A 20,788-nucleotide genomic window follows, 5' to 3' on the forward strand; every position below is an offset into this window, starting at 1 on the left:
TTCTCCACAATTCTATTCAGTACCTCCTCATTAGTTACGTCATCTACCCACCTAATCGTCATTATTATTCTGTAGCACGAAATTCCAAAAGCTTCTATTCTCTCTGTATCTCAGCTGTTTATCGTCCACTTTTCCATACAAAGCCACACTCCAAATACTTTAACAAATTTATATTCAGGAATTTATGTTCGATGTTAACAAATTTCTCTTTTACACAGGAGCTTTTGTTTCTACTTCCAGTCTGCATTGAGTATCCTCTTTACTTCTCTCATTGTCGCTTATTTTACTGCCGAAACAGTAGAACACTTCTATATTCTGCGTCTCATTTCGTAACCCCTCCCTCAGCTTCACCTTATTTAATTTTACTATACTTCATTATTTCGTCCCCCCCCCCCCCCCAGTCCTTTCTTTACTTCTCTTAATGTTCATCTTTAACCACTTTTCAAGAAACTATTCATTCCATTCTCTGATCTTCGAAGTCCTTTGTCGTATCTTTCTCAGTTTCCTCTCAAACTACTTATACCCTTCTACGTTGTTCCGATTCATAGAACTGTAGGCAACTAGCAGTACAATATGTAGATAACCTTTCGATCCTTCTATTTTATCCGTGATATCTTCAAAACTTCAAGTATTTAAGGAGGTATCCCATATTCATACTTGAGCAAAGTGATACAGTACACGACCACTAGCATTATTTATCAAAGCAGTATAACGAAAGGGCTGAAGAGGACTAAAACAGGAAGCGCTTTTGAAGATCGGTAACACACCTTTTGATATTCCTAAACTGCCTGAACCAGTAATCTTCCATGTACCGTAGCTTCGCGTATCCAGGTCCGTTACCGGACAATTAGGTCCCGAAAACACTTTACGCATCATGCTTGCAAAAAAATGGTTCAAATGTTCAAATGGCTCTGAGCACTATGGGACTTGACATCTGTGGTCATCAGTCCCCTAGAACTTAGAACTACTTAAACCTTACTAACCTAAGGACATCACACACATCCACGCCCGAGGCAGGATTCGAACCTGCGACCGTAGCAGTCGCGCGGTTCCGGACTGAGCGCCTAGAACCGATAGACCACCGCGGCCGGCAATCATGCTCGCAAAGGGCACGTCTGGATGACTGCTCACCAAAACCTTTTCTCTTAAAGTAGTTCTTAGTTTCATGAACAGGTTCGTTGATGGCGACTCCACTGTCTGGAAAGTCTGAAAACGGCACGTGCCTCTCCATACTGAACCCGCATGACGCCGCAAGCCAGAGGATGACACGGCTGCCGGAAAACATCCTTTGGGTATTGAAGGTTCACTCTGCAGCGGAGTGTGCGCTGATTTGACACTTCCTGGTAGACTAAAGCTGGACCGTGACTCGAACTCTACACTTTCGCCTCTTGCGGGCAATCGCTCTACCGACTGAGTTACCCATCCACGACTCACGACCCTTCGTTTCAGCTTTATTTCCTCCAGTATCTTATCTTGCACTTTACAAACTTCACAGAAGCTCTGCTGCGTAACTTCCCAGACTTGTGTTGCGAGTTAGGCAGAGCTAGTCTTGCAAGTACGCAGGGAAGCTTCTGCGAAGTTTAAAAGGTAGGAGATGCGGTACTGGCGAGGAAGACGTGAGGAAGAGTCGTGATCCATGTGCTTTGGTGGCACGGGCGGTTAAGCACCTGTCTGCGAATGGTTGGGTTTCCGAGTTCCGAGCCTCGGTCCGGCACACAGTTTTAATCTACTAGGATGTTTCAAACAGATTTAAGTTTTCTGTGGTTTCCATGCACCACGTCAGGCGAATGCCGGAACGGTTCCTTAAAAAAGTGGCGTCACATTTCTTTCTCTCCCTTAGCCAGGTTCAAATTATTTCGTAGTTAAATGCCAAACAAAAATTTCCATCGTGTGCACGTACATTCTTAAATGAAATCATGAAAGACACATAATTCGAAATTCTTATCGCCAAACGAAATTTACGGTTAAAGAAAACATTTTTACTGGCAACAAAGGACACAAACTAAAGATTTAATTAAAATAAGACTACATGCAGCCCATTCAAAAGTTGGTAGGAGAAGAAAGTAATACAGCCTCACTTACCAAAAATCATTAACACAGTAGCGGACCGCTTTATTGTCGATCTGAAACAAAAGAGAACAATTAGTTACTCTGGGTTAATTCAGTATAAGAATCGTAGATTCCAGTCTCCATTCATAACCAATAACAGCGGGTCTCCAACAGTCAGATACAAAACCGTAGAAAAGCTTTAACATTAAAGATACGGTAAAACTTTCGACGTAACAGTCGCCAAAATGGACAGATGCTCGTTGAACTTTTAACCAATGAATACAGTGCACACATCCGACACAAATCAATGCCCAAACGCTACTCTCATATCTGCATACGTTAGTTTAATCTGGCTGAAAGATGCTGACACTTACGCTGAGAAATATCACGAGATTCAACATAAGCGATCCAAAAGGGAAGCGGCCACTACAGGTTGTGTGTTTCCGCAATCAGACTACTGCAGTACTGGAATCTGGACGACTAAAGAATATATTTTTCCCGTATTGGAACAAACATGACGTAGAACGTGCTGTTCAACAAAAAACTTCCCGAGCGCCACCACACTTTTAGGTGTCACTTCTATGGGCAGGACGTCTCTTCATCCTCATTACATCTCCTCTCAGAAGGAACTGTCACTTGGTGCAGTTTTCCTGATCCCCTGATTACCCTCTAGACTACGTTCTTCTATCCTGTAATGTGCAAATATTTCATAGAAGGTGCAAGACAAGAGTACAGTGAATTGACCCAGAGAGATCAGGGCCTGATTAAATGTCGCAAAGCGCCACGTACATCTTCGACAGCGAGTGACATGGCCCCTTGACCACGAATCGTAACGGGACAGGGTACAATATAAAACTAAATAAAATGCTTAGAGGTACTAAACGAAATGTAGGAAATCTCCACCTAAAACGAAAAGAAATGCCAAAAGCATTGCTTTGACTTCAGTGTGAGCACAAAAGGACTGCAACTCAAGAAAATGAACACCGACAGATGATGATAATATCACTGGAACTGAAATTGTCAAGGAGTCGGTGAGGGCAGAGGAAGGGAAACGACCCCTGCACTACACAGAAAAAGGCACGAACAACCACCAGCTATCACATTACTCGGGCCGCAGCAGCAGTCTGTGGCTTTCTTGTAGGCGGCGGTAAGCGCAGTCCTATCATTTACCACGGCTGCAGCCACTGAAACCGAACACACTGATGAAAAAACGTTACCACCACCTGCTTATTAGTCGTTGGTCCATCATTAAAAAACAACGCAGCAACATTTCTGCGCGACGTGGATTCAGGTAACTGCAGGTATGAGACGGCAGATGTTTACACACAGCTCAGGACAATTCTGTAAACTATGGGCCGATGGTTTGTGGGTGCGAAAACGGCACCCAATAGCGTCACATGTATGTTCCACCAGGTTCAGATCAGGCGAATTCGGAGGTCAAGACGTCAATTCACTATACAACTCCTCAGAGCACAGTAGCAAGATTCAGGCCTGGTGACACTGACAGTTACCGTGCTGGAGGAAGCCGTCAAGCATGAAAGGGTGCAGGTGGTCCGCAATAATGTTCACGTAGTTCACAGGCATCGATTACCACCACACGTCACGAGGGAGGCCAGGCGAATGCCCCCACGCCCCAACGCGTCCGTGGTGCGCGACGTGTTTCGAACAGCCGTCCGTCTCAATGACGGCGTATCCGGAAAAGATCATAGGCATGTTGTAACAAGAAACACCATTCCACCAGGTGATACACTACTGGCCATTAAAATTGCTTCACCACGAAGAAGACGTGCTACAGACGCGAAATTTAACCGACAGGAAGAAGATGCAATGATATGCAAATGATTAGCTTTTCAGAGCATTCACACAAGGTTGGCGCCGGTTGCGACACCTACAACGTGCTGACATGAGGAAAGTTTCCAACCGATTTCTCATACACAAACAGCAGTTGATCGGCGTTGCCTGGTGAAGCGTTGTTGTGATGCCTCGTGTAAGGAGGAGAAATGCGTACCATCACGTTTCCGCCTTTTATAAAGGTCGGATTGTAGCCTATCGCGATTGCGATTTATCGCATCGCGACATTGCTGCTCGCGTTGGTCGAGATCCAATGCGCTGTTAGCAGAATATGGAATCGGTGGGTTCAGGAGGGTAATACGGAACGCCGTGCTGCATGCCAACGGCCTCGTATCACTAGCAGTCGAGATGACAGGCATCTTATACGCACGGCTGTAACGGATCGTGCAGCCACGTCTCGATCCCTGAGTCAACAAATGGGGACGTTTAAAAGACAACAACCATCTGCTCGAACAGTTCGAGGACGTGACGCCGTATTGTTTCTTATATTATTGTTCCCCATTAGCAATGCTGTTGTGTGTTAACTGAATATTCCTTCGCGTTGTTTTCCTTTCTCCCAGTACCTAGTTTCGAATACTTTACCACTAGTCGTAAAACATCGGACACAGTGTCTCTCATCAGAGACTGAGGAACCCATTTCTATTTTTGGCAATGACATCTATCGAAACGTATTGCACAACTGGACAATCGAACATAAATCCACAAGCATTTTTTACACGTTGTAGTAAATGGCATTGCACTTTCAATGTATACAGACACAAAACAATGCATATTAACGCGCCGGACAAACAAATCACTATCCCCTTCCGCCCCCCCCCTCCTACTTGACACCATAATAACAAACTGTAACACCGACTCCAGCTTTAGTAATGGCCTCCAATCGTCAACGCAGTAAATAAATTTCTTCATGTATAACGCATCAAGCTCCAGTTACTCACTGACGGTTAGATTCCGTCGAGCTGTATTACCAAGTTACGAGATTACTGATTGCTCCACACGCTGTTTCAAACAGTCCCAGACATTTTCTATGGGATTTAGACCGGATGCTTTAGAGGGCAAGTGGGGTGCGATTGGGTGCATGACTGTCAGTCAAACCAAGATCGTAATCGTGCAGCTGTATGAACAAGGCTGTTATCTTGGAAGATGCTGGTGACTACATTATATTCATTCCGAAGATATTGAAGAACTTTGTGTGAATTGTAATCCAATATACTTAATTATTTTCCAATTCAATTCAATTCAATTTTTAAAACATTATGTACAAAACTGTAACAGTTAAGCTTTTTATTCTTGTAAATATGCATTTCTGTATTTGTTTATTCAATTATGTGTACATTGTCACTATGTGTTGCCGATGGGTAAATTGAGTACACGCTTAAAAAAAAAAACGGGCAACACTTGGTCACCGAGAATGTTGAAAAACACCATCAGCTAAATGAGTGGATCCCTGTCACCGTTTCAGTTTGGAACCGCGCGACCGCTAGGGTCGCAGGTTCGAATCCTGCCTCGGGCATGGATGTGTGCGATGTCCTTAGGTTAGCTAGGTTTAAGTAGTTCTAACTTCTAGGGGACTGGACCTCAGATGTTAAGTCCCATAGTGCTCAGAGCCATTTTTGAACCTAAAACTGGTGGAGGTGGAACTGCATTGACTGACAGTAGAAATACATGTCGTGTTTGAAACGGATTGGTACTGGCAAGGCGAGACATTCTTTTCACGTCGGTTAGCAGCTTCGTGCGAGCACTGTCCTTATCAGCGTAATATGGCTGCGAATGGTACACCATTCCTCGTAGAAACGATGGAGTGTCCGCTTTCATATACCAACAAATTACGTAACTTCAGTCACGGTGGTGTTAAGGACACCTTCGACACAATAGCTCCTTTCTGCATTCTGGCGACGTCTCCATCTTAGTGCACTGATTCCATACGTCCGACTGACAAATGCGCGCCACTTCACTGCCAAGACTTACAACAGCAATGGGATAACATAACCGCCTGGTACCATATGTACAATACTGCAGTGCTAAGAAGTACCAACGTGGTACTGGCAATACTCATGCGAGTATAGAAGAGGAATAGTAATGGGCTGAAGTGAGAGTTGCACTATGTGTCTAAGAGGGAGAAGTACAAGGCTAGACCGTGCAGCCGTGATATATGTGGTGTAACAGATAGCGAATCTACCTAGTAAGCAGAAGATCGAAGTTCGAGTCCTGGCGCTGGTACAAATTTCAATTAATTGTCATAGCCTACATCATTATTACTGCATTACAATTTATCGATTCATCGATTAGCCAGGGGGAATCGTTAGTTCTAAATTTCAGTGTTCTTCCAGTGTTGTGGAAGACATTTTCAGAGTATAGAGTCACGTCCACTTGGAGAAATCTTGAAAACGTAGTTTCAAAACACTGTAAAAAAAAAAAAAAAAAGAAAAAAGAAAAACACTGCTCAGAATATTACCGAAGACATGGGAAACGTTATGAAAACAATAACAGTAAAATTTAAGGAACTTTTTCCCCACTAGATGGCGCTGTAAGCGGCAGAATACACATCTGTTCCTCAGTTTGCGTCTCTCGCACTCTGTATGACTACCTCAATGCAGTATCGTGCGCTGGTGGTAAAGCTCTTCTACCAGAATGGTGACAGTGCCAGTAGCTCTGGTAAGTTCCGGACACTCAATGACATGGAAAAAGGCATTGGTTAGATGTCTGGTATGGGTCTGGAGAAAATGATTACAACTTTAGAAAAGTCAGGCTCTTTTGAAGTTCAGTGAGGCAGAGGGAGGAAAGCAGCTGATCGAAGATATGGCCATAGCGCTGTAGGAGGGATCGGGAGGTGGTGTGCACCCACACAAGCAGTGCACGGAGAACTGCCCCAACGTTGGACATGCCTGCGAGCACGGTGCATAAAATCCTAGAAAACATCCTGCACTGCTATCAACGCAAAACCACCCACGTTCAGGAGTTGCTTCCCGCTGGCCTGCCAGCAAGACAATCGTTAATAGAATGAGATTTTCACTCTGCGGCGGAGTGTGCGCTGATATGAAACTTCCCGGCAGATTAAAACTATGTGCCGGACCGAGACTACAACTCGGGACCTTTGCCTTTCGCGCGCAAGTGCTCTACCAACTGAGCTACCCAAGCACGACTCACGCCCAGTCCTCACAACTTTAATTCCGCCAGTACCAGAAAGGCAAAGGTCCTGAGTTCGAGTCTCGGTCCGGCACACAGTTTTAATCTGCCAGGAAGTTTCAAAACAAACGATCGCTCTGGAATTTTTTGCTCCCATGAACGTAGACAACGAATGGCCGTCTAACATTTTGTGAACAAACGAACTCCCATTTCCATCTCCAAGGAGATGTCACCACGCAGAACTGCAGAATATGGGTAACTCAAACGCCACATGCATACCAACCGGAACCATTTTATTCTGAAAAGGTGACTGTGTAGTGCGAGTTGACGGCGTAGTTTATGGCTCTGAGCACTATGGGACTTGACTTCTGAGGTCATCGGTCCCCTAGAACTTAGAACTACTTAAACCTAACTAACCTAAGGACATCACACACATCCATGCCCGAGGCAGGATTCGAACCTGCGACCGTAGCGGTCACGAAGTTCCAGACTGAAGCGCCTAGAGCCGCACGGCCATACCGGCCGGCCATCGTTTATCTTTAAGGCCATATTTTTTCGAGATGAGATTTGAAGGTCCTGTTACCTGTCACTGATAAACTTATGAAAGTCTTTTGTGCACCAGCATCAGCCCATCATTTGTACGCAATGTGGCGCTCCTTCGCCCATTGGAAAGCAAGTGAAGCCGAGCCGGGACACAATAACTAGAAACTTTCTGTGGCACACACACCACTCGAGTACACGGTCATGCAGGAGTAGGTGGTAAAATAGGTGCATAATGTCTTCCTCTTTGTTGGTAGGACAGACACCACTTATTGTTTTACAAGATTCTCATATGCTGCCGCACGTCTTCCAGTACGTCTGATAAAGGAAGCATGTTCGCACACCTTTGTCCTGTGGGGGATGACACTGTTAGCGAGAATGTCGATAATTTCATTGCCTCTGACAGCACGGTGCCAGTTGACAGTTCGGCATGTTGAATGCTTAACTTGTGTGGCCATGCATACTGTGTATGGTGTAATGTGTAAATCACACCACAGTGTAACACCTACAACGCCTCTCGGTGTTAATAAACCGAAATAGCTCCCAAATTAGCTCCCATGCCCTCGAAATATAAATTCAGAAAATGTCCCATGCTCCTCCACCAGTAGTAATTTACTAAATAGAAATAAGAGACAAATAGAGGGAAATCTATAGTAGAAAAATAGAAAAAGAAAAGAATTTTAATCATAAATTTCGGAAGCATGGGAGGGGGGAAAAACGATAGAAATGGTTAAATTATTAGTTATTCTTATATATGAGAAAATATTATAGTCACAGAACGTAGGTCTTGAACACCAAAGATAGCGTTTACTAAAGTATAAATAGACATACAATGCAATTATGATACTCCAGTCTTTATCCTCTTGTCTGTTCTAGGTCAATTAGGACGTACAGCTTTAGGAATCAACAACAGGAGCTTTATTAAACCAAGGCGCAAGAATAAATCGCGACGAGATTGTTTTTTGGGAAGCATTAATTTCAGATCAGAATTGGAACTTTTGTCATATTAGAGGAACGGGGAGGTGATCAATAATCTCTCTGACTTTAACGTCACTTCGTGTTAAGATTTAAATATTTTACGGAATTAACGATTTTTGGACAGATTCTGACTTTGATTGTGATAGTGGAAAAGATTTACTTCACGCGACTAGTAATCATAGTTCGTGACAGTTTATGGATATTAAACGGGAACAACATTTTTATCGCAAGTGACAGAACATTGTTTAGTATCTCTGATATTGACGGAATTCCAGATTAGATACTTATTCAAAGAACCCCTTTGAATGACATCGTGTGAGTGAAGTGATTTATTAATAATTACTGTTAAATAAAATAACGTGTTAATTTGAAACTGACTATTCGTTTTGAACTTTACTTCGATTTAGATTCATAAATAATTAGGTTACGTGATGTTCGCCAAGAAAACAGAATAGTAACTGAAACAAGTGAACGAGAATCTATCGAAAACACTAGTATTAATTTACTTATGGTTTTTTCCTTCAAAACTGGGAAGACAATACGTGTAGTGACTCACTGGGGTTAATTTAAGAACTAGCCGAGATAAAACAAAACGTCTCAATACCAGTCAATGTATAGATAAATTACATTCCTACTTTCATGCAAGTACGGAAGTCGGGATAGAAAAAAGGGTCGCCACAACAGCCATCGTATTGCGAATCATCTGTCATTTGTAGCCGAGGTTATTTATGTTCTGACGTCTTAGGTGCTATCTGGTGGGAAAAATCTTTATTTTTTTCTTTCCGTAACTTTTGCCCCCTTCTTCGGTAATATTCAGTCGAAGCTGACGTCATTTTGAGCGGCAGTTCGTTCTAATTATAACCACCCTGTTCGAGCCGCCCTGTGTGGTGCACCGGCCAGGCCGCCGTGTCCAGCTCCTGGCGGCGCACAGCCGCAGGTAGCGGCCGCGGCTACAGCGACGCCTACGCCCGCCTGCCGAGCTCACGCCGGTACAGACGATTTCACGCTCCACGGCGGTCGAGCAGTTTCACAGCCGACTGCCGCCGGCCTGCCAACACTACGGACGCTTTGATCAGCGCAATCTGGGCGCGCAAAATCGCCAGCGCTCGTCCAACATTTCAGCGGACGGAAAACAAGGCAAGCCCTTATCCTTCGGCAGCGCACTGGCGCTTCACTGCCATTAACGACTCTCCTATATCTCAGAGAGTGTGTACAACGCGAGACGAAGCTCGTCCGTAAGGCAACCAGTTTAGTTTGTAAATACACTTACGGTCAATAAATCATTTATGAACTGCCTCGTATAATGCTGCTACACACAAAACTGGCCATTTACACTCCCAAGTGGAAATCGAGTCAACCTCTGAGTACCTTCTTAGAAGCCGCACCATTTTGGCAACTGACAACTATCAGCACCTCATCGAAACCGTCGTATACCGCGTTTGATGACAGCCCAAAAAGGAATGATGGAAGGAAAGTTAACATTTAACGCACACTCGACACAGAGGTCATCTAGTGACTGAGCTTTAATTCTGGTCCGAAGAGATACCGAAACAAGGAGCCTAGTTGCATCACCCTCCAACCGCGTGTGCGACATCAGAAACGTACTACAGAACGGGAGATTCTTTGTGGGATTTCAGGAACAGAAAAGTGGTTACCGCAAGGCAGTGTTCTCGCACCGTTGTTATTCAACATTTACGGTACACTAACGATCAGCCACTGCCTGGAGGGACCCAGAGTTTTGTCTACTCTGGTGACTGTGCCATCACTGCTCAGGCCGACTGTTCTGAAAACGTGTTAACAAACCTTCCCAAAGATCTGGACCAATTTACTACCTAGTATAATGAAAATCACTTGAATGCGAATCCTGCCAAAATTCACACTTGTGTATTCCACCTCGGGAACAAACACGCTGATAAAACCGTTCAAAACATCTGCGAAGGAATTCCTCTTGAACATTATCTCCGGAATATATAGGAATGACTCTGTATAGTATAAATTACATCGTCTTGGTGGCATAGCCCCTCCTGAGATAAGACGCAACGTAGATTTTAGATCCGAGAAAAGCAAGGCTACAGCTACGGAAGCCTACCCTTTTTACAGTCGTCAGTGAGCACATCCTCGGCTGAAATCAAGAAGCAGCTTCTTGGCAACTACCGAAGCTCTTACAGAAACGCCATAGCGAATAAGGGTCTCAAAGTAGCGGAGTTAACATTCGGACAAATGGATGGTTCCGTAGAAAGCACTCCCTCCTGTTCATTCAGAGAAGTGGACGATGGACTGCACTCTAGTACCATGAGAAGCATGACCAACATGCAGAAGTGGGACCTTCCTCTGGAATTTTTTTTATTTTCTTTATTTTATTTTTTATTCCAACTATGGTAGATGTCTACACACAGACTACCAGCCACCTACTACAGTATTCATCTCCAGCCACACGCAGCATGAGAGACGCGATGGGGCGACACTGTATGCACTCAACGTGGCCAATTTCTGGTAAACCAATGAATAATAAACTGATGTCAACGATCGAGTTCCTTTGGTTAAGTATCGGTCCGTCTGCTTAGCTGAGTGGTAACGTGTTTGTCTACCATGCAACAGGCCCGGGTTAGATTCCCGAACGGGTTGCAGATTTTCTCCGCTCGTGGACTGGATGTTGTGTTGTTGTACCACCACCACCACCACCGCCGCCGCCGCGCAAGTCGCCCAATGTGGCGCCGCCTGAGATAAGACTTGCAATCCAGCGGCCGAACTAGCCCGATGGGGCCTCCCGGCCCACAGTGCTACACGATCACTTTTCTTGTTAAATTTATAGTTTGTACTTCTCATACTTCTTGACTGGAATACCTTCTTTCAAATTCTGAAGGTGGCAGGGGTAAAATACAGGGAGCGAAAGGCTATTTACAATTTGTACAGAAACCAGATGGCAGTTATAAGAGCCGAGGGGCATAAAAGGGAAGCAGTGGTTGGGAAGGGAGTGAGACAGGGTTGTAGCCTCTCCCCGATGTTATTCAATCTGTATATTGAGTAAGCAGTGAAGGAAACAAAAGAAAAGTTCGGAGTAGGTATTAAAATCGATGGAGAAGAAATAAAAACTTTGAGGTTCGCCGATGACATTGTAGTTCTGTCAGAGACAGAAAAGGACTTGGAAGAGCAGTTGAACGGAATGTACAGTGTCTTGAAAGGAGCGTATAAGATGAAGATCAACAAAAGTAAAACGAGGATAATGGCATGTAGTCGAATTAAGTCGGGTGATGCTAGGGAGTAAGATAAAAAATGGTTCAAATGGCTCTGAGCACTGTGGGACTTAACTTCTGAGGTCATCAGTCGCCTAGAACTCAGAACTAATTAAACCTAACTAACCTAAGGACATCACACACATCCATGCCCGAGGCAGGATTGGAACCTGAGACCGTAGCAACCACGCTGTTCCAGGCAGTAGCGCCTAGAACAGCTCGGCCACCCCGGCCGGCAGATGAATACACTAAGCAAATTCAGAAGGATGTAGGTTGCAATAAGTACTGGGAGATGATGAAGCTTGCACAGGATAGAGTAGCATGGAGAGCTGCATCAAACCAGTTTCAGGACTGAAGACCAAAACAACAACAACTTCTCATAATAATAATAATCTCAAGTGAGATTCACTATGCTCCGGGCTGGACTATTCCCACCACCAATACACCGACAGAGCCTGGAATTGTTAAACGCCTGGAGCCAACTAACTGAAGTCAGACTATAAGCGAGCAGACGCCGTGGTGTATTCCGCACAGTGTTGCCACGGCGCTGCAATATTTCCCGCGAGTTTCTGGAGTCTGTAAGCTGCGTGTGCTCTCGAGTGAACGCCGCTTCTTGTCCTCCTCGGGCGCCAGCCCCGCAGGTGTTTCAGCCGACGGCCGTCAGAGCCCTGTGGGCGAGGCGGGGCGCTCTCAAGGCAGGCCGGCACGTCTGCTCCTGGCGCGGCTCCAAAGCCGGCGACGGCGGCGGCAGGAGGGCCCGAGCAGCGAAGGAGCTCGCGAACAAAGCGTCGTCGGGGGAGGAAGTGCCGGGGGACCGGAAGGTAACAAACAACCATTGTCCTCGCGGTTGCCACCCCTAACCCTTCCCTGGCGCTACCGCCGCCCGGCTCCCGACTCCCGGCTGCGTCCCGCTCTCCCTCGCGCGCCCTAAGTGGCCGCATTATTCTCCGGCTTGTCTTGCGGCTTTTTATTTAAAACAGTCAGGTAGTCACAGTACAGCTGTCGCATTCACAATGGCTTTTGCAGCTCGCATTTCATTTTCTACGGCACCCGAGTATCATCTTACGGAGGCGTGAATTCACGACACGAATGACATTTCCGTTGGCTATAACGTTAATGAGAACGAATAACACCCAAAAACGTAAACCGTAGAGCGCTAGTGTTCCGGGCAAACTCCAGTTTGTGGCAGATCGAGTGCAGGAACTGCTGCTTAAGTAATCGAGCAAAAATTGGACTGGAGGCTTTAAAAATATTTTTCGAACGATTTATTGTAGCGAGAACGAAGTCTTCCCCGAAGGCACTATCGTATAAAACATTCTCGGAGGGTGAAACCTCGAGATTTTGAAAATTACCTCCCTCGTCTTCGTGAGGGCAGCTAATTTTTTGAACTGCTGCTGTGGTGGACTTATATAGCCCACAGACAGCATCTGACTGATCAGTACTTCGGTACTGTTGACGCAGATGCTGTCAACGTCTCCCATGGTGGCGCCACTGCTCCCGGAGAAGCGGAAACATTACGGCGAATACCTCTGCCTCTCCTCTGCATACAGACCTCGTTTCCCGCCACCGCTAAGATTACATCCACCGTTACGATTGAAATGCTTCTCACACATTCTTATTACTACAGTCTCTTTAATTACAGACTGCCAGTACGTAGAAGCCTGGGACAAAACTTCCGTTTCGTCAGGTATGTTGCAAGTTTTTGTGAGGGTGTGCTCTGCAACTGCAGATTTCTCCAGTTCTCGATTTTAATGTGCCGTTGATGTTATGAACAGCTGTCGGAAAGGGTGCGGATGGACTGACCGATGTAACTGCTACCGCACTCACAAGGGATCTTATAAATCCCAACGATCCTGAGGCCGACACTGTCCTTAACAGGGCGTAGCACCTCCTTTCTCTTCTTAGGAGGTAGGAAAAGAGGTCTTACATCTCGTCTCCCCAGCAGTCTACTTATTTTACTGGATGTAACGCCCCAGAAAGGATGAAACACATTCGGTGGCTCATCACGTGACTGTTCATCAGCTTCACGTTTCCCTTGCTTGCATATCGCTGACTTGACATGACGTGAACCAAAGCCGTTTTTTTTTGGAACATGTGCTGCAAATGATTAATTCCGACATCGAAGTGGTCCTCGATACAAACAATTTTTGCTCTGTGTACCAATGTATTTAAAACTGCTTTGTTCTATAACGGATGATGAAACCTCAGGGCGCTAAGATATAAATCAATGTGCGTCGGCTTGCGGTACACCGAGTGACAGAGACGGCCGTCGGACTTCCGTTTTACCAAAACATTTTAAAACAGCAGCCTTCCTTCTTTCTCTGTCCCGACAGTAAATTGGATTTTAGGATGAATGCTGTTCATATGTTCGAGGTAGAGCTCAACAGCTTCTACGCCGTGTGGCTCAAATGATTCAAATGGCTCTGAGCACTATGGGACTTATCATCCGAGGTCATCAGTCCCCTAGAACTTAGAACTACTTAAACCTAATTAACTTGCGACCGTAGCGGTCGCGCGGTTCCAGACTGAAGCTCCTAGAACCGCTCGGCCACAGCAGCCGGCTACACCGTGTGGCCAGACTATAAATGTGTCTTCAACTTAGGAATAAGATGAAAATGGACGAACAGGGAACCAAATTTAATGCATATTCCTCAAAATGATCCATAAAAAAAAAATTGCCACTGCTGGAGCTCACACCACTCTACGCGTCGTTTTATAAGATTTATCACCATAAAAGTAGGTGGTCACCATGATATGTCACAACAACCTCATCGTTTGAGGAAAATGCTCTGCCAACAGTAACTTTCGTAAATAGTGAGACCACATCCATACTGACATTTTTTGAAGCTCACGCTAGTGTTTTAATTTTCTCAGCGAACACCTAAGAGTTTTTGATGTGATGTGCGCACCGGCCAACTATCAGAGTCACTAAATTACTTAAATACAGTTGCGGATCAAAATTTAAGTTACACTAGGTCGCCGTGAGAGCACGCTGTGTGTCGTGACCGCGGCCAATGTGTAGCACGCGACAGTAACTGCTGGCACTTCCGAGAGCGCGGGTGGTGTGGTACCCCATCGTGGTGTGTGCGCAGAGCAGACTAGGCTCAACAGAGCGTCAATCAGATGTTCACTCCAAATTGGAGGTGCGTGCAGCGATCAGATTTCTGTGGGCTAAACTGCTCAATTGCACGCACATTCATCGAGAAATCACTGTTCTATATACGGTGAGCGTGCAATCTCTCGCCTACGCACTGTAACATGGTGTGAGCAGTTTGACACAGGCCGCACACATTTTCTGACGAATATCGCCAAGTCAGGCCTACAACGTCCAATACCGTTGCAAATGTCGAGCATGTGGATGTGATCATCAGAGAGGATCAGCGCGTAACACCACAGGAAGTTAGCCGCCACCACGCTCAACATTTCGTATATCAGTGTGTTCTCCACTGTTCGCAAGCACCCCGGATATTGTAAACTGCGTGCCAGGTAGCTCCCACGGTTGCTCACCGATGTTCATAAAGGACGACGTTTCCAATCTTCACTGGCATTTTTGGAACGGTATTCTGTGGAGATCAACGAGTTTCTACGGCGAATCATCACAGGTGATGAAACGTGGATCCATCACTTCACCCGGGAAACAAAGAGAACTTCGATGGAATGGGTGCACACTCCATCACCATAATGGAAGAAGGCCAAAACCAACCTTCAGCAGAGAAGGTGAAGGCGACAGCGTTCTATGACATGGAGAGGATTGTGCATGTGGAATTTATGCCAGAAGGCGCAAAAATTGGCTCTGCTTCGTATTGTCAAACGTTGCGCGGGTTGCGTAAGGCCAGCCTGGAAAATTGAGCGCCATTGTTATTCTGTTGCACGATGACGCAACACCACTCTCGGCCCGCCAAAGTCAGAACTGCTCGAGTGATTCAAGTGGAAGGTATGGCAACATCCTCCATGCAGTACAGTACAGTACAGTACAGACCTAGCCCCATGCGATTATCGTATGTTTGGCAAGAAGAAAGAGGGTCTCGGTGGATGACGATTCCGGAACGATGCGGAGGTGAAAGCAGCTGTATCCAGGTGGTGGCTTCTATGCATCCGGAGTCGAAGAGTTGGTTAAGGTTGCGAGGTCCATAAAAGACACACACAGCAGGCAAAGGGCGCAAAGGCCGCCCCCCACACACGAAAAGAAAACACCATGAACCCACCCAGACACACAAGAAACCAAAACATGACAACACACACAGACAAGGCCTGGGTAAAATCAAGGCCAGACACACCAAGGGCAACATATGCGGAAGTGGTTTCTCCCCCGAGGAACCACGAAAGCATTGCCCAACCACCACAACATCAGACACCAACACAAGAACAACACCGAGTAATACACAGCAACAACGACCAGGTCCAACTTGACGGAGAAGGCCCTAGGAAACCCCAGACACACTTCCCCCCCATGGATCAGTTGTTAGGCGTAATGGTGCAGACCATGAACCTCGTCATGGAAATGATGAAGGAATTCAGGGAGGCCCAAAAGCAGAACACACAGGTCCTCGCTGCCCTTCAGGCAACAGTCCAGCAGTCGCTCCCCTCTGCGACTTCCTCAGTAATATCAAAACCCCATCACGGATAGACGACCAAACATCCAAGGCCTGACAATGTGCGTCTTTAACGCAGACGGCATTGTTAATCAAGAGGTCGAGTTCCGAGAACTCATGAAGGAGTTCTCCATCGACATATGCATGATGGGGGAAACCCACCTAAAACCGGGAGTAAGAGCGACAGTTCCCAATTACGTTAGCTACCGTAAAGACAGGCCAACCCAAGGCGGAGGAGTGGCCATATATGTAAAAAGAGGGATCCCCCACCACCAGGTATTCTTACCAGCTACCAACAAAATCGAAGCAGTGGCGGTGGAAGTAACCACAGCCACTGGACCCCTAACAATTGTTGCAGTCTACCGACCCCCACATGACCAGATAGATGAGGGAGACATAGCTGCTCTAGGGCAAATTGAAGGCAAACTCGTAATAGGGGGAGACTTCAATGCCAAACACCCTGACTGGAATTCTAGAGTAACCTCCAGAGCAGGCGCCAAACTGCAACAACTAGCGCGCACCCACCACTTCGAAACATGGGGTCCAGTCGAGCCCACATATTTTCCGAAAAACGGAAGCAGGCCCGATGTGTTAGACATAGCTCTCACCAGGAGGATCGCAGGATTTGTGACCGCAAGGACAATCAACAGAATGTCCTCCGACCACAACCCAGTGATTCTAGAAGTCGATGTGGGAGAATGGGTAGCACTCCCACGGTACCAGACGTCGTACAAACGTACAGACTGGGAGCGATACCAAGAAACTGTCGCCTCTGATATCGCTCGCGCTCCGCCACCTACTGCCGAAACAGTAGAACAAGCGCTACAAGACCTAACAGGCACCATCTTGCAGGCAGCGGAAGAAGCCACCCCTCCACAAAGGGATGGCCCACCGCCACAAATACAGCTCCCGGAACACTTGTTAGCTCAAATTCGACACAAGAACAGAGTGGCAAAAGAGTGGAAGATCACCAGAAATCAGGCCACCAGGAGGCTGCTCAATCGTCTACAGAGAGAACTGAAGGTAGCGCTCAATGAGCACAGAAACCAGCAATGGCAAAACCGCCTCACAGCTCTCAAAGTAGACGATCATAGGCAAGCAACCAAACAATTCACAAAAAGACGCGCTAGGATGCCGCCACTGCACGGCGAGCGGGGACTGGTCTACAGCAATGCTGAGAAGGCCAACGCCCTCCGACTCCTTCGAGAAGCAGTTTCAAACGGCAGAACCCGAGGATGAAGAGCATGAAGAGGTAGTCAGTCGTCAACTGGCCGTCTTCCTCAATGCTGAGGAGGACCCAGAGGACGAACCCATACTTTTTGCCCCCGAGGACGTGGCAAGAGTAATCAGGTCCCTCCCTACAAAAAAGGCGCCAGGGCACGACAGTGTCACAAACCAGTTAGTCAAAAAACTCCCACCCACAGCGATCACACACCTCGCGAACGTCCTCAACGAGATTACTCGTTCCCGCGAGTTCCCAGCTTGCTGGAAACATGCGGAAGTGGTCGCGATACACAAACCAGGAAAAGACCCTCTATTCCCGCAGCACTACAGGCCGATTAGCCTCTTGCCAACACTCAGCAAGATCTATGAGCGCCTCCTGCTAAAACCCATACAAGAACATATTACCAGAGAGCAAATTCTGCCGGATTTCCAATTTGGATTCCGGCAGAACCACTCTGCCCCACAACAGGTCATGAGAATGGTTGAAGCAGCCACAGAGGGCTTCAACCACAGAGGCTACTGCGGGATAGTGCTACTAGACGTAGCCAAAGCCTTTGATTCAGTATGGCATAGAGGGCTACTCTACAAGTTGTACTCACAAGGGTTTCCAGGGAGCATAGTTCAGCTAATCAAGAGCTACCTCGCGAATAGGACTTTCTCCGTCAAAGTAGAAACTGCCACCTCCACCAGAAGGCGTATTCGTGCGGGGGTGCCACAGGGATCGGTCCTGGGGCCCGTATTGTACAGCTTGTACACTGCGGACACTCCGACGGCCCCCCTGGTGCACACCGCGCAGTACGCAGACGACACAGCCTTCTACACGAGAAATGCGAACAAGGACCTGGTCATTCGTAGGCTACAAAGGGTTTTAGACGACACAGAAACCTGGGCCCGTCGCTGGCGCATCACCATCAATTCGGAGAAGACGCAGGCAATGCTGATTACCCGCAGGCTCGGAAGGCGCGAACCTCCTCAACGTCCCCCCCTCCACCTCAATGGAACCCAACTCCCCTGGCGCAGAACCGCCAAGTACCTTGGCGTAACCTTGGACTCTCGTCTTACGTGGAAACCCCACATAGACGAGGTCCACAGGAAGGCCTGCGCCAGAATGTCCATCCTATATCCTATCCTGAACACAACCAGCTCCCTTCCCTGCCCAGTAGCAGTAAATGTTTACCAGGCCCTGATCCGGCCAGTAATGGAGTATGCGTGCCCTGTCTGGGGATACGCGGCAAAGCAGCACCTGGACAAACTCCAGAGGCTGCAGAACCGCGCCCTCAGAAGGGCACTACACTTACCTCTTGGGTTCCCTACAGACGACTTGCACGCCGCAGCCGAAATCCCACTCCTGAGAGAGCGTTTCCAGGATCTGGCAAGGGCCTTCTACGAGGGTTCTTCCAGATCCGGAAACGCACTCATCCACTCCCTAGGTCGGTATGACATGTCCCGCGATAAGCACAAGCGCCCTATGACGATCTTCGACGACTAAGTCGAAGAGAAAATCCCAACACCCAATCCATCATCCTGTTCCATCCCACATAACACCAAACTTCTCGCCTACCTCAGGCACGTACCAGACACACTCACAACAATCATCACAAATCACAGACACCAAAAACTATAGAAAAATCACACACACACGTTCACAGGGGAGTAAAAGCCAAAAGGCTACAGACTCCCCCTCACACTTCCCCAAAGAGGGGAAAGCAAAAGATGAGTGCAGGCAGGGAGAGTTGGTTACCTGTTCCGAGAAATGGTTACACGCTCTTGGGGACTATGCGGAAAGGTAAACTTCCATCGTATGTTGTCATGCCTATGCGTATGTGGTTTAATAAATGGCCACAACTTGGAAGTGTATCTTACTTTTGATTCGCCCTCGTATATGGCTAGCCTGTAGGTCGGAGAAATCAATGCAATACCTTCCTGGCACAGTAATCCGTACAGCTTGGGAGGTCTAGGAGCTCGGGCTTAAGACTGATCAACATTTGAGCCTTTGTATGCTAGTTATCAGATGTAGGGATTGTATGTAGTTCAAGTGTTCCTGTCACCTGTTACTCCAACTCGGATTTTATTTACATTTCCCTCATATAGCTCTGAGAAAGATGCTTTTGGATTGGAAGTTCATAAACGCCAAATTACATAAGCCTAACTTAAAAACTATTTATTGACTACTTACATCATGCCACTGCACAAATATACAGAAACAAGTTTTGAATAATACTGTTTGTCAAAAATCTAACCTGTCATCACTAACTTAGGATGAAGTTGTTTTTCCCAGCCAGGGCGCGGCTAAAACATAGCTACCGACAGAGTATTTAGCACACTGGACTCGCGTTCGGGAGGGCAACTCTTCCGATCCGCGTCCGGAGATCCAAATTTAGGTTTCCCGTAATTTCCGTGAATCTCTTCGAGCAAATGCTGGAATGGTTCCTCCCAAAGGGCACCGCCGAATTCCTTCCCCATCTTGTATCAGCCCGAGCTTGTGCTCCCTCCCTAATGCCATCACTATCGACAGGACGTTAAACACTAAGTGGCGCGCTTGAGCTGTCTTTGTTTTGGAGTTCCTTTAAAGTACATCAAAGATAAGCTAGAACTTAGTTCATCAACGTACTGGCGTTATTTGACCATAGGATATTTTCCATTAGTATTCATAACAATATTTTTTTCTCACAAACTATACGAGATTGCATGCAAGAAGGGTTGTATAAAATTACGTGGCATTAACGGATGTTTTATTTTGTCAATCATTTACAGCTAGGCACTGGAGATACGGTGTTTTTTCTAGTTTTGATTATTTACAGCTAAATCTCAGTATTCAGTATCCAGCTACGTAACCGACTGGAAGTTCACAATGCGTCTTTCCCTCTCGCGTCCTCGCCTGTCATGCGCGCTATCTTCGTGATGTGTGGCGCAAGAGACGTATTACTTACAGCAAGTCCGTTTATTAGAGGACCGATTCTAGAAACTTTTTTTTCGATGCTGCTAATGGTCTAGACAGGGCGCGCGTGTCCGAGTAATGACCCTTGTAGGGATGAACTTTGCAACCATATACCAGGCGAACTGGTAGTGTAGCAGAGAGACACCCCAAACGGGGGAATGCTTCAGAGGTGATTTCCAGTTCCAACATTTATATTATAACGAAGGAAAATCTCCTTAAAAACTTCGGCGTAGTCGGGAGATTCGACGGTTTATAAT

The 20,788-nt window shown here is 46.6% G+C and overlaps 1 protein-coding gene across 8 annotated transcripts in view; it reads right to left on the bottom strand.

The window, feature by feature from the left end:
* Positions 1-20,788, bottom strand: part of LOC124552687 (poly(rC)-binding protein 3) — a 504,870-nt gene that overhangs the window by 280,065 nt on the left and 204,017 nt on the right. For all 8 annotated transcript variants that reach the window (XM_047127022.1, XM_047127010.1, XM_047127021.1 and 5 more), the window contains exon 2: positions 2,083-2,123. The gene's annotated coding sequence lies outside the window, so the exon portion shown is untranslated. The remainder of the gene's footprint in view (positions 1-2,082; positions 2,124-20,788) is intronic.

The sequence above is a fragment of the Schistocerca americana genome, chromosome 10, assembly GCF_021461395.2.
Source record: "Schistocerca americana isolate TAMUIC-IGC-003095 chromosome 10, iqSchAmer2.1, whole genome shotgun sequence".
In the NCBI taxonomy this organism is placed as follows: Eukaryota; Metazoa; Arthropoda; class Insecta; order Orthoptera; family Acrididae; genus Schistocerca; species Schistocerca americana.